We start from the raw sequence: 18910 nt of genomic DNA on the forward strand, positions 1-18910 counted from the left end.
ATCTTTCCTATTCTTCTAGTATGTCATTTCACAGCCTTCTTATTTGCTTGGTTTCTACATAGTAGGTCTTCAATATTACATGGAACTTATATATTTTATATTATTCATAAAGAATGAGTATTTCTTTTCTTCAGTACTTAAGCTGTGCTTCAGTTTGGATAGTTTCTATTGCTGTGTTTAGGTTCACTGATCTTTTCTTCTGCAGAAGTTCATCTACTGTAATCTGATGGTTATCTAGAAAAATTTTTTATCTCATTTCTTGTATTTATTATCTCTAGAAATTTCTTTCTATTTTTTACAAACTGAAAGTAGCTGTCATTGCAGGAACTTCATTTGTTTATCCTTTCTTTATTGATCACAGTACAGTTCTGCTAGTTATCCAATATAGTAAAAGAGTTGCTTTATATATTTTGTCTGGTTTCCTAATTATTTAAAGCTTGAGTGAAAGTCCAATACTCTATCACAGCTAGAAAAAGAAGGCATGAATTTTCTTTTTACTAATGTATATATGACCCAGGCAGATATTACCAAGACGTGAGTTCAAAATCACAAGGCTCACTAACACACACACACAAAATAAATTTGTCTGTAGTTATCTTAATGTGTGATGAGGCTGACTTTACCATGGCCTGCAATTCTGTGAGGTGAGTAGGTGATATACTTCAAATTGCATTTTAGCATCAAAAGTGTGCATATGTGCACATGTGCACCTGTCTAGATTTGAGGCCATAACTCAAAAAACTGACAACTTCTCTTTTAATATTTAGGAACCCAAGTGTAAGTCAGACTATGAGAAATTAATATATATAGAAGTACTAGAAGCAGAAAATAGCAACTATAAATAAACCGAAAATTGGAAAACTTTTTCTTAAGCTACTGCAATGCTCATATTGGAATGTGATAGAAAAGGAAAAAAATACATAAAGACTATTTTTGAAATATAATTGTAAAATTTCTAAGTAAATTATAGCAATTACAAGTAAGTTTAAGAATAATTCACCATGTCCAAGCAGGTTTACTTCAAGAGCCGATACGTCAGTGCTGTCTGAGATGTTGTTTATTAGGCAGTAGTCCTCATTTTGCCCCAAATAAAACTTAACTCACAACACTCATGTTGTGCATTTTTTCCAATTGACACTGATAAATATATTTATATTTAAAGTTAGATTCTCTAATATTTTAATGGTGGTAAATAAATCACAAATATAGTTTATAAGTTAACATATTAAAAATTGTAATAATTTGGTTTTCAACCCACACTCTAAAAAGATGTAACTTGTAACCTAAAATCTGATGAAGGGGAAAAGTAAAAGTATACATTTCTATATGCTTTCAAAGTTAAGCTGTTATTAACCTAAAATGTCTTCAGTTAAAACATCTTATGTGAGTAAGCCTCAGGTAAACACAAATGAAACACCTGCAGCAGATACACAAAAGCTTATGATAAAGGACTCAAAGCATATGCCACAGCAAGTTTTCAAATCACAAAGGAAGATAGCAAGAGACTGAAGGACCTACAAAACAGTCAGAAATCAAAGTTTCAATGGTAAGACATTACCTACAAGTAATTAAAGGTAAATGGATTAAAGTATCCATTAAGTAGACAGAATAGCTGACTGAATTTGAAAAATATATATAAAAAGTATATTGACTTTACCTTTAAGGACATACACAGATTGAACATGAAAAGACAGAAAAAGATATTTCTGAAAAATAATAACCAAAATAAAGCAGGGGTAGCTAAACTTATACATATGGGGAAAGCTCTTTGACACTGGTATTGGCAAAGATTCTTTAAACATCAGAAACATAAGCAACAAAAGCAAGAAAAACCAGGACTACATCAAACTAAAAACCTTCTGCTGAACAACATGAACAAAATGAGAAGGTAACCCATGGAATTGGAAAAAAATATTTCCAACCCATTGATTGGGCAGAAGACCTGACTAAACATTTTGAAAGATTTTCAAATTCTCAACAGGTATATTAAAAGGTAACAATCCTCACTAATCATCAGGGAAATGCTAATTCAAACCATAATGAGCTATAACTTCACACCTATTAGGATACCAATTATCAAAAAGCACAATCTCAAAGAGTTATCTGCACCTACCTCCATGTTCACTGCAGAACTGTTCACAATAGCCAATAGCCAAGACATGGAAACAACCTATGTGTCCATCAATATCTGAATGGATAAAGAAAATATTATAGAATGAAGTATTATTTAGACATAAGAAAAATCTTATTTGTGACAACAAGTATGAACCTTGAGTACATTATGCTAAGTGAAACTAGTCAGACAGAAAGATAAATACTGTATGATATCACTTATATGTGTAATCTGAAAAAAAAAAAAGCTTAACTTACAGAAAAAGAATAGGTTGGTGGTTACCAGGCACTGAGTGGTGGGAGAAAATAGATGAATACAGTCAAAGTGAACAAATCTCCAGTTGTAAGATGAATACATTCTGGGGAAACATTAATATATAGCATGGTGACCATAGTTAATATTCTTGCCTGGAGAATCCCAGGGACAGAGGAGCCTGGTGGGCTGCCATCTGTGGGGTCAGAGTCAGACACGACTGATGAGACTTAGCGGCAGCAGCAGACCACAGTTAGTAATACTGTATCACTATACTTGAAAGTTGCTAAGAGACTAGTAAATGGTAAAAGGTCTCATCACCAAAACAACAAAAAAAAGAAATGTTACCTTTATGGGGTGTTGGATATGTTAGCTATCCTTATTGTGGTAATCATTTTGAAATATATATATGTATATATACAATATCCACATGTTTTATAATATGTACATCAAGTCATCACGCTGTATACTTTAAACATATACAATATTATGTCAACTATATCTTAAAACTGAAAACAGATGAAAAATAATGTAAGAAAGAAGACAAACATGTAGTCTTATATAAATATAACTTTGTTCTGGAATTCTCAATGTAATTTCATATCAAAATGAATAAAAAAGAGAATTTTAAAATATTATAACACTGACTGACCAGGAGAACATTAACATGGCTGACTATAAAATATGTGCTAAGAAATTAATAATATATTCATTCTTCAGTTAACTAATTATTGAGCACTAGTGTGCCTAAAGGGCTTCCCTGGTGGCTCAGATGGTAAAGCATCTACCTGCAATGTAGGAGACCCAGGTTCGATCCCTGGGTCAGAAAGATCCCCTGGGGAAGGAAATGGCAACCCACTCCAGTACCCTTGCCTGGAAAATTCCATGGATGGAGGAGCCTGGTAGGCTACAGTCCATGGGGTCGCAAAGAGTCAGACACGACTGAGCAACTTCACTAGTGTAACTAATACTGTGTTACTTGAAAGATGAAACAGTGAATGTGTCAGAGTCCCTTCCATGAGGAGCTTACCTCCAGCAGTGGTCCTCAGTCAGACTTGCACTAGAATTGCCTGTGGAGTGTCTTGCTAAAAAAAATAAGCACAAGCCACATCTCAGAACTGTTGAATCATAGGCCTCTTTATTTTTGGAGAGAGAAAGAAAAAAATATCTTTAAATCATTTTATGTATAAAGCCACTAATCCTAAGTAATTACATTGAAGTCAGTTGCATATTATGAGAAGAGAAAAATCTTACCCAAAATCAAAAATCAAGAAAAAATTATTAGTGTAAAGCAGTAAGTCAAAAAATGATTGGTGAATAGTTTTTTTTTTCAGATGAACAGATAGGTTAAGAAAGTTTGTTCCATGCAAGAAAAAGAAAAAAGAAATCTTGTACATAATTCTTCATGCAACATAATATCTAAGGTTTTTTTATTCTGTAGTCTGATCTTGATACTATAGAACATATAATGGGAAGCAGAAATTGCCAAGAGTCCGATAGAATTTGTCTAAAAAAAACTAATAAATTAATAAATTACAGAAAGGTCTATTCTGAGGTATGCAAAATAACTAACAACAGAAATACATATATTCCTGAATGGGAACTGAATCATATATTAAGATCCAAATCTTCTCAAAATTAGTACATAAATGAAACAAAGCATTTCATGGTTTGCATTTATGTTATGGTATTTTATTAGAATACATTCATTAGAACATTTTACAGTTCTTTAATTTGTACTCAGTTTCCAACCTCCTGGATTCACTCTAACTTTAGATACAATTTTTATTTTATTTCATTTATTTTTGTTCATTTCATTTGGAAAGGGTATGTTTTTGTTCCTAAAGATCAGATATTTTATGTGAGTCTTCATGTATACAGAAAGATTAAAAAACAAAACAAAACTAAGAACTCTAAAGGGGAAAACATGAAAATATAAAAAGCAGATTTCCTACCAGAATATGAAATAGAAAATTTGACCAGTAAGAATAAACTTATATTGACTCTTCATATTATTAGAAATCAAAGAAGATCTATGATTTAAAAAGCTACTCAGGGCCTCTGGTATTGGCTGAGTAGTTTGTATTACACAAATAAGTTGTTGTGGTTGTTGTATCACTAAGTCTTTTCCAGTACTTTGTGACCTCATGGACTGCAGCATGCCAGGCTCCTCTGTCTTCCACTATCTCCAGGAGTTTGCTCAAATTCAAGTCCATTGAGTCAGTGATGTTATCTAACCATCTCATCCTTGCCTCCCCCTTCTCTTTTTGCCTTCAATCTTTCCCAGCATCAGGGTCTTTTCCAATGAGTCAGTTCTTCACATCAGTTGACCTAACTATTGGAGCTTTAGCTTCAGCAACAGTACTTCCACTGAATATTCACGGTTGATTTCCTTTAAGACTGAATAGTTTGATCTCTTTGCTGTCCAGGGGAGTCTCAAAGAGTCCTCTCCAGCACAATTCAAAAGCATGAACTATTTGATGCTCAGCCTTCTTCATGGTCCAACTCTCACATCTGTACATGACTACTGGAAAAATCATAGCACTGACTACATGGACTTTGTTGGCAAACAGATGCCTCTCCTTTTTAATACACGGTGCAGGTTTCTCATAGCTTTCTTTCCAAGAAGCAAGTGTCTTTTAATTTCATGGCTGCAGTCACCATCTACAAATATGTGGGCAATATAAATTTAAAAATTAAACAAGTTTTCTTTAAAAATGAATTCAACTGAGGTCTACTATTGTGAAAAATGTTTATGTCAAAGATGCAAAAGGAGAGAAGACAAGAGAGATCACCTGGGCATTTGAATCTAGGGTTCCCTTGATAGGAAATAGACAAATCCCAAGTAAATGAGATTTTAATGACATTCTATCATTATTGATATAAAGAAAAAACAAGACATAATATTTGATTAACAAAATTGACTCATCTGATAATTACAGAACATACACACAAAATAGGAAATAGGAATAGGAATTTTCAAATTCATATTAAACATTTTAATAAAGTTGGTCCTTTGTAGTGTCATAAAGTATCTAATTTAAAAGGATTAAAATTATACAAAGTATGCTCTTTGACCATAGAGCAATTAAGATAGAATCAGTAATAAAATGGTAATGCTACTTGTATTTTGAAATTAAGCAGTAAAATTCTAAATAACTTGAGGTCAAGAAGAAATCACAATAGGAGCTATAAAACATTTTAATTAAATAATAATTACACATATTTGGTTTTATAAGATCCAGCTATACATTGCCTTAGAGGAAAATTTACAGATTCAAACACATTAGAAAATAATAAGACTAAAAATTCTTGGCATGACTCATAAGATAGAACAAAGAAAGCCAAAGAACGAAGGAGAGAAATGAAGACAAGTATTTGAGAAACTAGAAAATAATAAAGGTGATCTACACAGCCAGAAAATTATTTTTGTTGTTCAGTTGCCCAGCCATGTCCAACTCTTTGCAACCCCATGGACTGCAGCATGCCAGGCCTCTCTGTCCCTCACCATCTCCGGAAATTTGCACAAGTTCATATCCATTGCATCAGTGATGCCATCCAGCCATCTAATTCTCTGACACCCTCTTCTCCTTCTGCCCTCAATCTTTCCCAGCATCAAGGACTTTCCCAATGAGTCAGTTTTTCTCATCAGATGACCAAATTATTGGAGTTTCAGCTTCAGCATCAGTCCTTCCAATGAGTAGCCAGGGTTGATTTCTCTTAAGGTTGACTGGTTTGATCTCCTTACTGTCCAAAGGATTCTCAGGAGTCTTCTTCAGCACCATAATTCGAAGGCATCAATTCTTCAGTGCTCTGTCCACTTTACGGTCTAGCTCTCATAACTGTACGTAACCACTGGGAAGACCATAGCTTTGACTATACAGACCTTTGTCAGAAGAGTAATGTCTCTGCTTTTCAGTGCACTGTCTAGGTTTGTCATAGCTTTCCTGCCAAGAAGCAAACGTCTTCTAATTTCATGGCTGCAGTCACCATTTACAGTGATTTTAGAGCCCAAGAAAAATAAATCTGTCACTCTTCCACCTTTCCCCCCTCTATTTGCCATGAAGTAATGGCAGAAAATATCCTGATAAAACTGATACTCTCATCAAGGAAATCAAGTAAACACAGAAAAAATAGTGGATACTAACAGTAAAGGGACATTACTAAAGACCATGAAAAGAAAATGGAAATAAGTAAATGCTATTTTTTTAAATGTTTCTTAAAATATCCTACTTGTTCCAGCAACAATTATGCATATGTATAATTTGGATAAGTTTCAGAAGTGACCTTACATAACTTCAGTCGAGTCAGGCAAATATTTACTAGCTCTTATTATGAACCAGTACCTTGACAAAGCCTGTGGGGCACAATGATGAAAACACCATTGCCAATGGGATAAATACTTGTCAAACATTTTAGAAAAATCTAAAGTGCTGTTAGAATCATCAACCCAGAGTCATAATGGAGTATGTGTAAGAGTAGACAAACCAAGTTTCACATTGCCAATAAAGGCTTTCTGGAAGAGGTAACAAAATGAGCCTTGGAGGACAAGAGAAATCAATAATGAAAAAAAGTCCCAGGAAGGGACAAGAGGGTGACTCAACAGTTACACAGGATGACTCAACTTCATTTTGGGGGGAAAGACTCAAGTTTGATATTGTAAATTACATATTAAAACTCAAAGCTGATAAAGAGGAGAGCTTAAAAGATGTGGCTGTAAATGTCAAGGATTTGATGATGAAAATCCTAAATGACTGTATTCCGTGCTCAAGAAGGCTGACTCCATTCCAACACAAACAGGTTGCCATGACAAATTTAATGAATGGGAGTAATGTGAGAAATTAAAGTTTTATCAAGATTCTTGCTTTTCAGAGTCTGATCTGCAGAATGTTATCAGCATCGTGCACGAGCTTATAAATGTAGAAGCTCAGACTCCCCAGATCTAGTGAATCCAAATCTGCATTTTAACAAGATCACCAGGTAATTTCTAGGCACGGTGAATTTTGAGAAATCCTGAATTAGATCATTCAATAGTGCATATTTTGTTCATTGATTGAGGCAAGATTCAAGTGAAGAGAATAAGAAAAGTAATTGTAACACTATAAATACAAGTACACAAGATATTAATACAAGATGACTTCACACTTACTGTAATCGCTATCTTATCAAAAAGACTAGAAATAACAAGTTCTGGCAAAGATGTGTAGAACAGGAACTCTTACGCACTTTGCTGAAACGTACATTGGTACAATCACTATGGAAATCAATATGAAGGTTTCTCAAAAAATTAAAAATAAAACTACCAAATGAACCACCAGTTCCTACTTCCAAGTATTTATCTGAAGAAAACAAAAAGTCAAAAAAAATATATGCATCCCCATGTTTACTGCATTATTATCAACAGGCAAGACATAGCAACAACTTACGTGTCCATTGATGGATGAATGGATAAAGAAAATGTGACATATATATATATACAATGGAAAGCTACATGGCCACAAAAAAAGAAACAGAAAAGAAAGAAAGAAAGAAAGAAATCTTGCCATTTGCAACAACCGGGGTGACCTTTGAAGGCACTAATGTTAAGTGAAGTAAGTCAAATAAAGACAAATGCCGTATGATCCCACATGTGAAATTTCAAAACAAAAGCAAAAATCAAAGCTCTTAGATCATGCATGATGGGTGGGGTGAGTGGTGAATGGGTCAAGGCAGTCCAAAGTTACAACTACCACTTATAAAGTTCTGGAGAAGTACTGTAGAGCATGGTGACTGTATTTTATAATACTGTACTTCATACTTGAAAGTTGCTGAGTAGGTACAAAGTCCTCATCACAAAAATTTTCTTCTATTATGTATGACAGATGTCAACTAAATAATGGTGATCATTTCACAATATCTATAAATATCAAATCACTATGTTGTACAACTAAAATTCATGTTTTATCAATTAAACGTCAGTTTTTAAAAAGGTAACTATAATATTGTAGACATAAGTTGAAAGGAATTTGATAAGTTATGGAAGATTAATAGGAGAGAAATTAAGAAATAATTCAAAGGGAACATTAGATGTTTTATTTGTTCAGTTAATTTGAGGATTAAGGGAGCAGGGAAAGTAAAAAATTATGCCCAGCCTAATAGCTTGGGTGGAAAGACAGATGGGTGAATATACTAAAAGGAGCAGGCACAGAAAATTTCTCACAGTACAGGGGATAAAACTGAGTAATATTATGTTAACTAATGATAATGCAAAAAGGGTTTGTAAATTATAAGTCATTGATTTTACAGTGTTTTGCAGTTCACAAAGTTCTTCCATATTTATGCAATTTTCAATTTACTAAGTCATAGTATTATATTGAATTTATTTCTTTAAGAGAGATTTAAATTTTATAAAATTGTTATTTTCTTTGAAATTTAACACTACATTACTATCAAACCAGGAGTTTAGGGCTACGGTAACAACTTATGCTCAGATTCTTGAATTACATCCTCTTGTGCCCTGTAACTTGTGATTACTGCTCAAGAAACAGCTGACAAATTAAGATTTTTTTTTTGTTAGTATTAAAACATTTATAGGAGAAACTGCCTGGAGTTTCCATCTTTTATAATACTCCTCTTGGGAACTATTCTGCAAGCTATGCCCATATAAGCTATCCTTTAGCAAGTCTTCATCTTTGCCTAATGCATCAACATTACTCCTGCTGATAATGGCTTTTTTGTTTGTTTTTTAATTGAGGCAGTCTGAAAGATTCAGCAGAAAATGTACAGAACATTGTTGCTATAATGTTGGTGACAGAAAAGTACAAAACAGTCACATAGGTTTGCTCAAAATGTGTGAATTATAGATCCTGTCACCAAAATGGAGATAGACAATTACCAGTTGGTTGACTCCCTAAGAAAAATTACTGAGCTGGCTGTTTTCACTGTGAAGACATTAATAGTTTCATGTGCAAAGAAGGGAGGATCAAATACTTATTGAGACTAAAATAGGTAAGTTACTTCCTGGGAGCACCAAGAATTAATCATTCATCAATGATAAATAATAATTACACAGGTTCCCCTGGTGGCTCAGATGGTAAAGAATCTACCTGCAATGCAGGGGCCCCAGGTTCGATCCCTGGGTCAGAAAGATCCTCTGGAGAAGAAAATGGCAACCCACTCCAGTATTCGTGCCTGGAGAATCCCATGGACAGAGGAGACCGACGGGCTATAGGCCAAGGGGTTGCAAAGAGTCGGACATGACTGAGTGACTAACACACTCCCTGATGACATGCCAATACTATTTTTTCTATGTGCCAGAAACACCAGCCCTCTTAAATTTCTATCATTCTATAAAATTTTTAGTGTTGTTTTGACTTGATAATGAATTGTATTTGATATTAGATTATTGTTATCATATTTTATGTTATCCCTTTTTACCAGATCTATGTTACAAAGAACAGTTTTCTTCAACTGAAAAGCTAAAATAAAATTTGATATGTTCATTTATGTTGAAATTCATCTGTACATAATATACCTTGATTGGGCACTTCTGGTATATAAAGCATTCTACTTGGTAGGTTATTACTGATATATGAGAATAGGAATATGAAAATGAACATGATATAAATTCCACTCTAAATAATGTTAAATTCAATTTGGCCAAATGAGTAACAGTAATAGGCAGCCAATAATGTAATGAAGGAGAACAATCTGAAAACGAGAGGCAGCTTGGATTCTATAATGAAATATATTTGGAAGCTGCAAACTAAGAATTTGACATTTATACTTGATAACATTTCTGTTCTTATTGGCTTCTATATTTCTTCAATAATATGTTTATAAAATCTGTGCAAGTGAGTTAAATAAGCAATGAATTTGAGATGTTTTATATAGATAATCCAAAGCCTAAATCCACTCACAAGGAGAGTGAAGGAAAAAAATCATATAAGTTCTGTTTTAGCATTGAGTGGCTTATATACTATTTCCACAAATATAGAGATGAATATTGTATTTTTACATAAATAAACTCTCTGTAGCAGCAACTGGTACCACTGCAAAATTGTGCACAGCTTAATTTAGGCCTGTGAAGTATATACTTTTTAATTTGCTTTAACATACTATGTAATAATCAAATAAATATAAGCAAGCTTCCAAAAGTCTACTGATACAAGTTGCCAATAGTAGAATGTCATTTATTGTACTATTTCTTTCCTTTTTTTCTTTCACAAGGAATTGTGCTAGTAAGATTCTATTCAGTTTACTTTCATTAAAACAAAAAGTACGTATAGTTTACCAGGTTACTCAAGTTTTCACCTAGTTCACACAACAGTACCTTAACCTTTCCTAAAAGGTAACTTTTATATAATTCTAGTTCATCTTTAAATCATTTGATAATGTAATATCTGAATTATTTTCTATTGTTTGCTTCCTGCAACTTAAAAAAAAATCTACAAAAAGTCAGCTTGCCAATCAAGAAGTCAAAACAATGAATACATCAAAGTTGTTTTTCCATGTTTTATTACTTCTTAGAAATAGTCTTGTTCTTGATTTCTGTTTCTGCTTTAACATGAAGATCAACATATTATGTATAGAAACCAAATCAGCGGTGATTTTTTTGTGCATGCTTTGTATTATTTATTTACTGCTTAAAATGTCCTTCTCATCCCCCAAGCAATAGCCTTCAATTTAAAATCTATGCAGATTCTATTACCAAAGGAGATTCATAGACTGTATCTACATGTGACAAAATTGGTTGAAAAGTAAAGTCTGTGATGAAGCAACTTGAAAGCCTGAAGGCAAAATAGGAGTAAATGTTTGTCCAGCAGAAATTTACAGATTCATTCTTCCTATTTTTATATTTTCTTTCCTAGGTGGTTTTTTTTTTTGTAAAACACAGAGCAGGAATAAAAGAAGTGAATATTTAAAATAATGACCTCATTTCAAATATCTTATTTTGTGACAGGCTACCCATTTGATTTTTTCATTAGTTTCTTTAATTAGACAAAGTATGTACTGCCTTCATTGCCAAAGGAGTTTACCTAACTTAATTACCCTAAAACCTTGAAATTTTTACTGAGGAAGAATTTGTAATATCATATGAGTTTCACATCCCTTTCCTTGCAAGTAGTATCTACTAAAACAGTATTTTTTTAAGTAAATTATCAAAGTTTATATCAATGTTTATTATATCATGATTTCAATCTTTATGAAAACCATTAGAATTGACTCTAGTAAAAAATGGATACATCAAATTTAGTCTATTAGGTATCTAGGGAATAAAAAGACCCAGAATAGCATGAGTTGTTAAATTCCAAAATAATTCATTAAAGGAAAAATAAACAATGTAGACTATGCTATGGAAAAGTAAATAAAATCAACAAGTTTTAATTCTTCCCTTTATGGATTTTACATCCTAGCTAGAAAATTTTATTTAGTAAAAGTCTGAAATATTTGGGGGTTGAGAGAAATCTTATTGTTCTAATTTAGTTCAAAACTTGAGAAAATCTTGAGTCAAACAATGAGATAATCATGTTCAGTTCAGTTCAGTTCAGTTCAGTAGCTCAGTCGTGTCCAACTCTGCGACCCCATAGACCACAGCACGCCAGGCCTCCCTGTCCATCATCAACTCTCAGATCTACCCAAACTCATGTCCATCGAGTCAGAGATGCCATCCAACCATCTCATCCTCTGTCGTCCCCTTCTCTTCCTGCCCTCAATCTTCCCCAGCATCAGGGTCTTTTCCAATGAGTCAGCTCTTTGCATCAGGTGGCCAAAGTATTGGAGTTTCAGCTTCAACATCAGTCCTTCCAGTGAACACCCAGGACTGATCTCCTTTAGGATGGACTGGTTGGATCTCTTTGCAGTCCAAGGGACTCTCAAGAGTCTTCTCCAACACCACAGTTCAAAAGCATCAATTCTTCAGTGCTCAGCTTTCTCTATAGTTCAACTCTCACATCCATACATGACCACTGGAAAAACCATAGCCTTGACTAGGTGGACCTTTGTTGGCAAAGTGATGTCTCTGCTTTTTAACATGCTGTCTAGGTTGGTCATAACTTTCCTTCCAAGGAGTAAGCATCTTTTAATTTCATGGCTGCAGTCACCATCAGCAGTGATTTTGGAGCCCAGAAAAATAAAGTCTGACACTGTTTCCGCTAGTTTCCCAACTATTTGCCATGAAGTGATGTGACCGGATGCCATGATCTTAGTTTTATGAATGTTGAGCTTTAAGCCAACTTTTTCCCGTCCTCTTTCACTTTCATCAAGAGGCTCTTTAGTTCTTCACTTTCTGCGATAAGGGTGGTGTCGTCTGCATATCTGAGGTTATTGATATACCCTGCCAGAAATATTTCCCAAAGATATTACAGACCATTTTTAATAAGCACATATTTAGTGACTCAAAGTTTATAATGCAATTAATTGTTTACTAATAGGACATTCTTAGGGGCTTCCCTGGTAGCTCAGCAGGTAAAGAATGCACCTACAATGCAGGAGACCCCAGTTGGATTCCTGGGTCAGGAGGATCCCCTGGAGAAGAGATAGACCACATACTCCAATATTCTTGAGCTTCCCTGGTGGCTCAGACAGTAAAGAATCCACCTGCAATGGGGGAGACCTGGGTTCGATCCCTGGGTTGGGAAGATCCCCTGGAGAGGGGAACAGCTACCCACTCCGGTATTCTGGCCTGGAGAATCTATACAATCCATGGGGTCGCAAAAAGTCAGACACGACTGAGTGACTTCAACTTTTTTCACTTTTCAGGACATTCTTATGATTAACATTATCTACGATGTATGTTAATTGAGTAACACTATGTTCTGTGCTCTGCTGAGTTGCTCAGTCATGTCCATCTCTTTGCGACCTCATAGACTGCAGCCCACCAATTTCTTCTGTCCAAGGGGATTCTCCAGGCAAGAAAACTGGTGTGGGTTGCCATGCCCTCCCCCAGAGCATCTTCCCAACCAGGGATTGAATGCAGGTCGCCCACTTTGCAGGCAGATTCTTTACTGTGTGCGCCACCTGGGAAGCCCAAGAATATTGGGTGGGTAGCCTATCCCTCCTCCAGGGGATCTTCCCAATCCAGGAATCCAACCAAGGTCTGTTGCATTGCAGGTGGATTCTTTACCAGCCAAAGTACATGGGAAGCCAGAGTAACCCTATATATTGGCTAAGTTTGAGGCTTTCTTTTTTGATAAATAACTTATATTTTTTACTTCACTACTTGAAAAATAAGACATTTTGTCTTAGTCTAGTACATTCGTCTGAATGTAAACTTGGTGATTTGGCCATGATTTTAAATAATGTCTTCATATGTACATTGAATCTTGCCATCAGTAAGATATGGAGTGGCATGTTTTTACTTTAGTATAAATGTAGATTAAAAGATAATTTTTTGTCTTGTTTTCCACAGTGTGATTTAAAAACGTTAGAACAACTTTTTTCTATGTAACAGGAAATAGTAAAAATAACATGAGTTTTGAGATAAATTAGATATGAGATCAAATAACTTTGTATCTCTGGCCTTTTAACCTTGAACTTAGGTTCTCCAGTTATGTTTAGAATCTCCTATAAAATTAGAAGTACAGAGAGCATTATTATAGGTAAATATTAAACTCTACTTAAAATGTTTGATATAATATCTAACCAGAACCAAGTACAAAATATGTTTGCCTTCTTCTCCTTTAGTAAAGAACTTTGGAATTTTAATGAGAAGTGTTTTTATTCAGAACATGTTCCTAGGTTATTTCCATGTGTGTTACAAATACTTCCCAAATAGACTAAAACTGTCTCTAGGGCAGATGTGTTTTGCTTCTGCATATGTATATTCTTCCTCTATCGTTCCATATTAATCCTCCCCAGCCACAATAACAGAGCTTAGCACAGCATCTACTGGGAGAACCACTGAATGTTGAAAAGTGAGTGAAACACTGGTAGGATGATTTTAAACACTGATACCAAGTCGCACCTCCATTAGCACATTGTTTGTTTATATGAACATTCATTTGTGGACAAAACAACACTTATTTTTGCCAATTCATTATAAGAGTTTAAAATGGTATTTTTAAAAATAAGTATTTATTAGCTGGTATATTGTTTAAGTTGAATGAAGTTTGAGTTTGAAAGTTGTTAAATAGCCTCATTCATTTTTGAAGGTCTTAGAGAAGTTATGTTCCAGAATGTCTTTGAAGAAACTGAAGAAAATGCCTATTTTGATACCTATTAGAAAAATATGTGGCTGAGATAAGACACCTGCAGAATTTCAAGCCTCTGAAGTTGAAGACAAGTAATATCAGCACTACTTTTTTTAAAAAGACTGTTAAGAATAAAATATTACATGAGGTTCTTAGGGGAAGATTCAACACAGGGTCTGAACTTTCATCCTGAAAAGTGTGAATATGACCCTGAAATTACTTCCCTCCAACTCTGAAATGCAGTGACTTAAAATAAATGAGAATTATTAACTGGATGCTTGGCTGTCACAGGCATCCGAACGGCTTGAGCCCCTAAAGTATAAATTACAGATCAAATGGCTAGGATAAGATGAGGATAATGTAGTCGACTTTAAAAATAGTTAAGAAGTAGAGGCTTTAGCCTCACAGGTTTGATGTTGCTCACACTTGCTTAAACATCATCTGTTACAGCCTAGCTTATAACAAAATGAAAAAAATCAAATGCAATCACAAAAATTAAATATGGATCACAGACGTCAATGCAAATGCAAAACTATAAAACTCTAGAAGATAGCACAGGACAAAATCTAGAGGACCTTGGGCACAGAGATGACTTTTTAGATACAACACGAAAGGTGTGATCCATAAGAGGGATAGAAAGCTGGACTTCCTAAAAATTAAAAACGTGTGATCTGCAAAAGACATGACACAAATAGAGAAAGTATTCACAAAAAGTCATATCTGATAAAAGACTCATCCACAGTACGCAAGGAACTAAAAAACTCTGTAAGAAAGCAAACAATCTAATTTAAAAATAGGCAAAAAGAGCTAAACAGAAACCTCAAGGATGATACAGATGACAAGCATGGGAAAAGATGTTCCACATCATGTGTCTTGATGGAAATTAAAACAATGAGATGCCACTGTACCCCTATTAGAATGGTCAAAACCAAGAACACTAACAACATCAAATCCTGTTGAGGATAGAGAACAACATGAGCTCTCAGTAATTACTGATGGGAATACAAAATAGTACAGCCGCTTTGGAAGACAGTTCAGCAACATCTTACATAACTTTATAATTACCATGTGACCTATCAATTTTACACCTTAGCATTTAACCAAAGGAGTTGGAAACATCTACGGAAAAAGTTCCACACAGATTTTATAGCAGCAATGAAAATACATCATTGTCAAAACTTGGAAGCAACAAAGATGGCCTTCAGTAAGTGAATAAACTGGTACATCCAGACAATTGAGTATTATTCCATACCAAAAAAGAAATGAGCAATCAAGTTGTAAAAATATACGAAGGAAAGTTAAATGCATATGATTAAGTGAAAGAAAACAGTATGAAAAGGCTACATACCATATAATTCCAACTATTTGACACAAAGACCTTTGATTGAATAAAAAAAAATCATAAACATGTCCCAAAAAAGCATGAAAAAGGAAGAACCAATGAATTTTGATGAGCAAATGGCTGCTGACCTTTCCATGTTTCGATGTAACAAAAATTTTATATCATGAAACAGGAAACCAATCAATAGCTAATATATGGAAAAGGAAAGCAAACAGAAATTATAGAAAAAAAATACTTATTCACAACTGCTTTAGAAATAGTGAAACCATTAAGCAAGGAGACTCTGATAAGAGCTTTGAGCCTGAACTTTTAACAAAATCTGGTTCATGTTTTTAAGTCAATTTTTTTTTTTCCTTGAGGACTTGGAGAAAACCACACTAAACTTTGCTGTTACTCAATTGAGAACTTTAGTTATGAATCCTGACCCACAGTTAGGTGAATTGGCATTTAATTCATTAACAACCTGAATGCAGTATTAGGTTCAGTAAAAGCCAATCAAATGTAAATACAAATAGGACAAATGATCCCTTCTTTCTCTCACAATAGTATGGAATGCAGCACCAAAGCATTAAAAATGGTAAGAACAGCAGCTGAGTAGAATTACTTTGATAATCAAAATATAGCCTCCTCTAACGTGCCACTGGAGAAGGCAATGGCACCCCACTCCAGTACTCTTGCCTGGAAAATCCCATGGGTGGAGGAGCCTGGTAGGCTGCGGTCCATGGGGTCGCTAGGAGTCGGACACGACTGAGCGACTTCACTTTCACTTTTCCCTTTCATGCACTGGAGAAGGAAATGGCAACCCACTCCAGTATTCTTGCCTGGAGAATCCCAGGGATGGCGGAGCCTGGTGGGCTGCCGTCTATGGGGTCGCACAGAGTCGGACATGACTGAAGCGACTTAGCAGCAGCAGCAGCAACGTGCCACTAACTCAATATACGATATGGTAGATACAGCTATACCCCTTCAACGGTATGCATTTCTTTACGCTAAGAGGACAAGAGAGCATTCAGACCTTATTGCGCCAGATTCATATATGACTTCACACTGAGATTATGGCTGGTTTTAAAAAACGTTTTTCAGAAAAACCAAGTACTTGGAAAGAAAAGAGAACTTTCCAGCCTAATGTTAAATACTGGCAAAGAGATTAAATTTGTAAAAAAAAAAATTAATGGAGTTCTTCAACAGACTTGGTGGCTGCCCAATACTACTGATGTGGAGAAGAGAAAAAATTGCATCTGTCATTACTCCTAAGACACTACCCAGATATTGATCCTAAATTAAGAAATTCTAAAACATGTAAATTAGAAGAGTTAGACAAGACTATTCTAAAGCATGGTACAAAGTTCACTTCGTTCACAAAATAATAGAAGTGCATAATTGGAGGGCAGGAGTTTTTGCTATATTCCTAGCAGAAAACCCAATGTTGCATGCCCTTCATGGAGGTGGGTGAGGTGAATGGAGGAAAAGGTGATTCCTTGGTTTGTTAAAGCAAATAATTACATACAATCTTATCTCACTGATGACCCTGAGGGCACACTACAGGAACCCAGGTGTAACTGAATCATTATGTAGACAAAGAAGAAAAGGCAACTGGCTAACAGTAAGATGGGAAGAGGGAACAAGAAAATAAATGTATCCTTGGATAGTTGTTTAGTCGCTAAGTCATGTCCGACTCTTTGCGACCCGGTGGACTGTAGCCCACCAGGCTCCTCTGTCCATGGGATTCTCTAGGCAAGAATACTGAAGTGGGTTGCCATTTCCTTCTCCAGGGGATCTTCCCAACCCAGGGAGTGAACCCACATCTCCTGCATTGGCAGGAGGATTCTTTACTGCTGAGCCACCAGGGAAGCCCCAAAGAATCTGAACTGGTGCTATTAGTTAAGAAGGGGTTCTAGTTTAAAAAAAGAAAGAAAGAAAAGAAAAAAGTGTGTTAGTCTAGCTTTAAAAACACAGCCATATAAAAATAGGTATCATCTTGCTCTTCACAATGTTATACCAAGGGGGGGAAATGCTAGGAAGAGCTGCCAAGGAAACCAGGGAGCCAAGCGAAGGCATGGAGGAGAGGCCCAGCGGACACCTTGCCATCGCTCCACACCTGGTAGAACCATTTTAGCAAGTGCTTAGGGCACTCGATCACTAATCAAGGCACTGCCTCAGCCATTCCAGTCAGCAGGGACCCTGCGATCACCAGAGGAAGAGTTTTGACCAACTCCCTCGGGCGCAAAATTACTCAAGTCTCCTGGTCTGCTTCCCGTTCCTCCATAGACAGGCCCTCTCAATTGATAAAGAGCACATTTTAAAGGCTACTGAGGTGTAGAGGCTGATGTCTGGAAAAGGAGACTTGTTATAAATCTCAAAGGCACATTCTACACTCCTCTGCTCCAGTCAAAACAAAAGACCAGTCCAAGGAGTCAAGTAGGTTTACATGGTATCAAAATTTAGCATCTGCCTCCAAAACCCATGCCTGAGCTACTCAAATGCTAAGAAGGTATGTGCAACACAGCCCCGATTACCTGGTCCTTGTCATCTCACCCCAAGCTTTAAAGACCAGGGGAGGTGTACTTTAAAAATCTCAAATTCAAAGAAAGAAAACCCCAATGTTTAAAATACATTAATTAATAACCCCAACGCCATCTGAACCTCTGGGCCAGAATCAGATCTTATGACCATGTCTCTGGTCAGGGCATAAAATATTTACAACATGGTTAAAGGCACAGTGGCATTTAAAAATAAAACCCTGAGAATGGACAGTAAAAGATTCCTTGTAATCATTGACCTGGCTTCCGTGGGTGGGAGGGACTCCTGCTGAGGCCGAGGACTCGTTGTGCCCATCCTTGGATAAGATCACCCTTATATGTGTGAGTGATAGATAGGTCAACAGTCAACGAGATCAAAGATGAGAAAGCTTATCTTGGTCTTTTATTGGAAATACATAATGAGAAATATCAACATTTCCTTGGCCACCTTCAGTACTAAAATTTTTTAAGAATACATAAGTTACAAAAGGAAGAAATTAAAAGTTTTTGTGAA

General features: G+C 35.5%; 1 long non-coding RNA gene across 1 annotated transcript in view; it reads right to left on the reverse strand.

The window, feature by feature from the left end:
• The window catches only part of LOC145539904 (uncharacterized), a 100079-nt gene that overhangs the window by 58103 nt on the left and 23066 nt on the right, over positions 1-18910 (reverse strand). The window contains exons 2-3 of the long non-coding RNA XR_014078040.1: positions 3396-3450; positions 2114-2188 (exon numbers count right to left, since the gene is read on the reverse strand). This is a non-coding gene — a long non-coding RNA (uncharacterized LOC145539904). The remainder of the gene's footprint in view (positions 1-2113; positions 2189-3395; positions 3451-18910) is intronic.

Source organism: Giraffa tippelskirchi, chromosome 2 (genome assembly GCF_054371585.1).
Source record: "Giraffa tippelskirchi isolate mGirTip1 chromosome 2, T2T-mGirTip1v1.2.pri, whole genome shotgun sequence".
In the NCBI taxonomy this organism is placed as follows: Eukaryota; Metazoa; Chordata; class Mammalia; order Artiodactyla; family Giraffidae; genus Giraffa; species Giraffa tippelskirchi.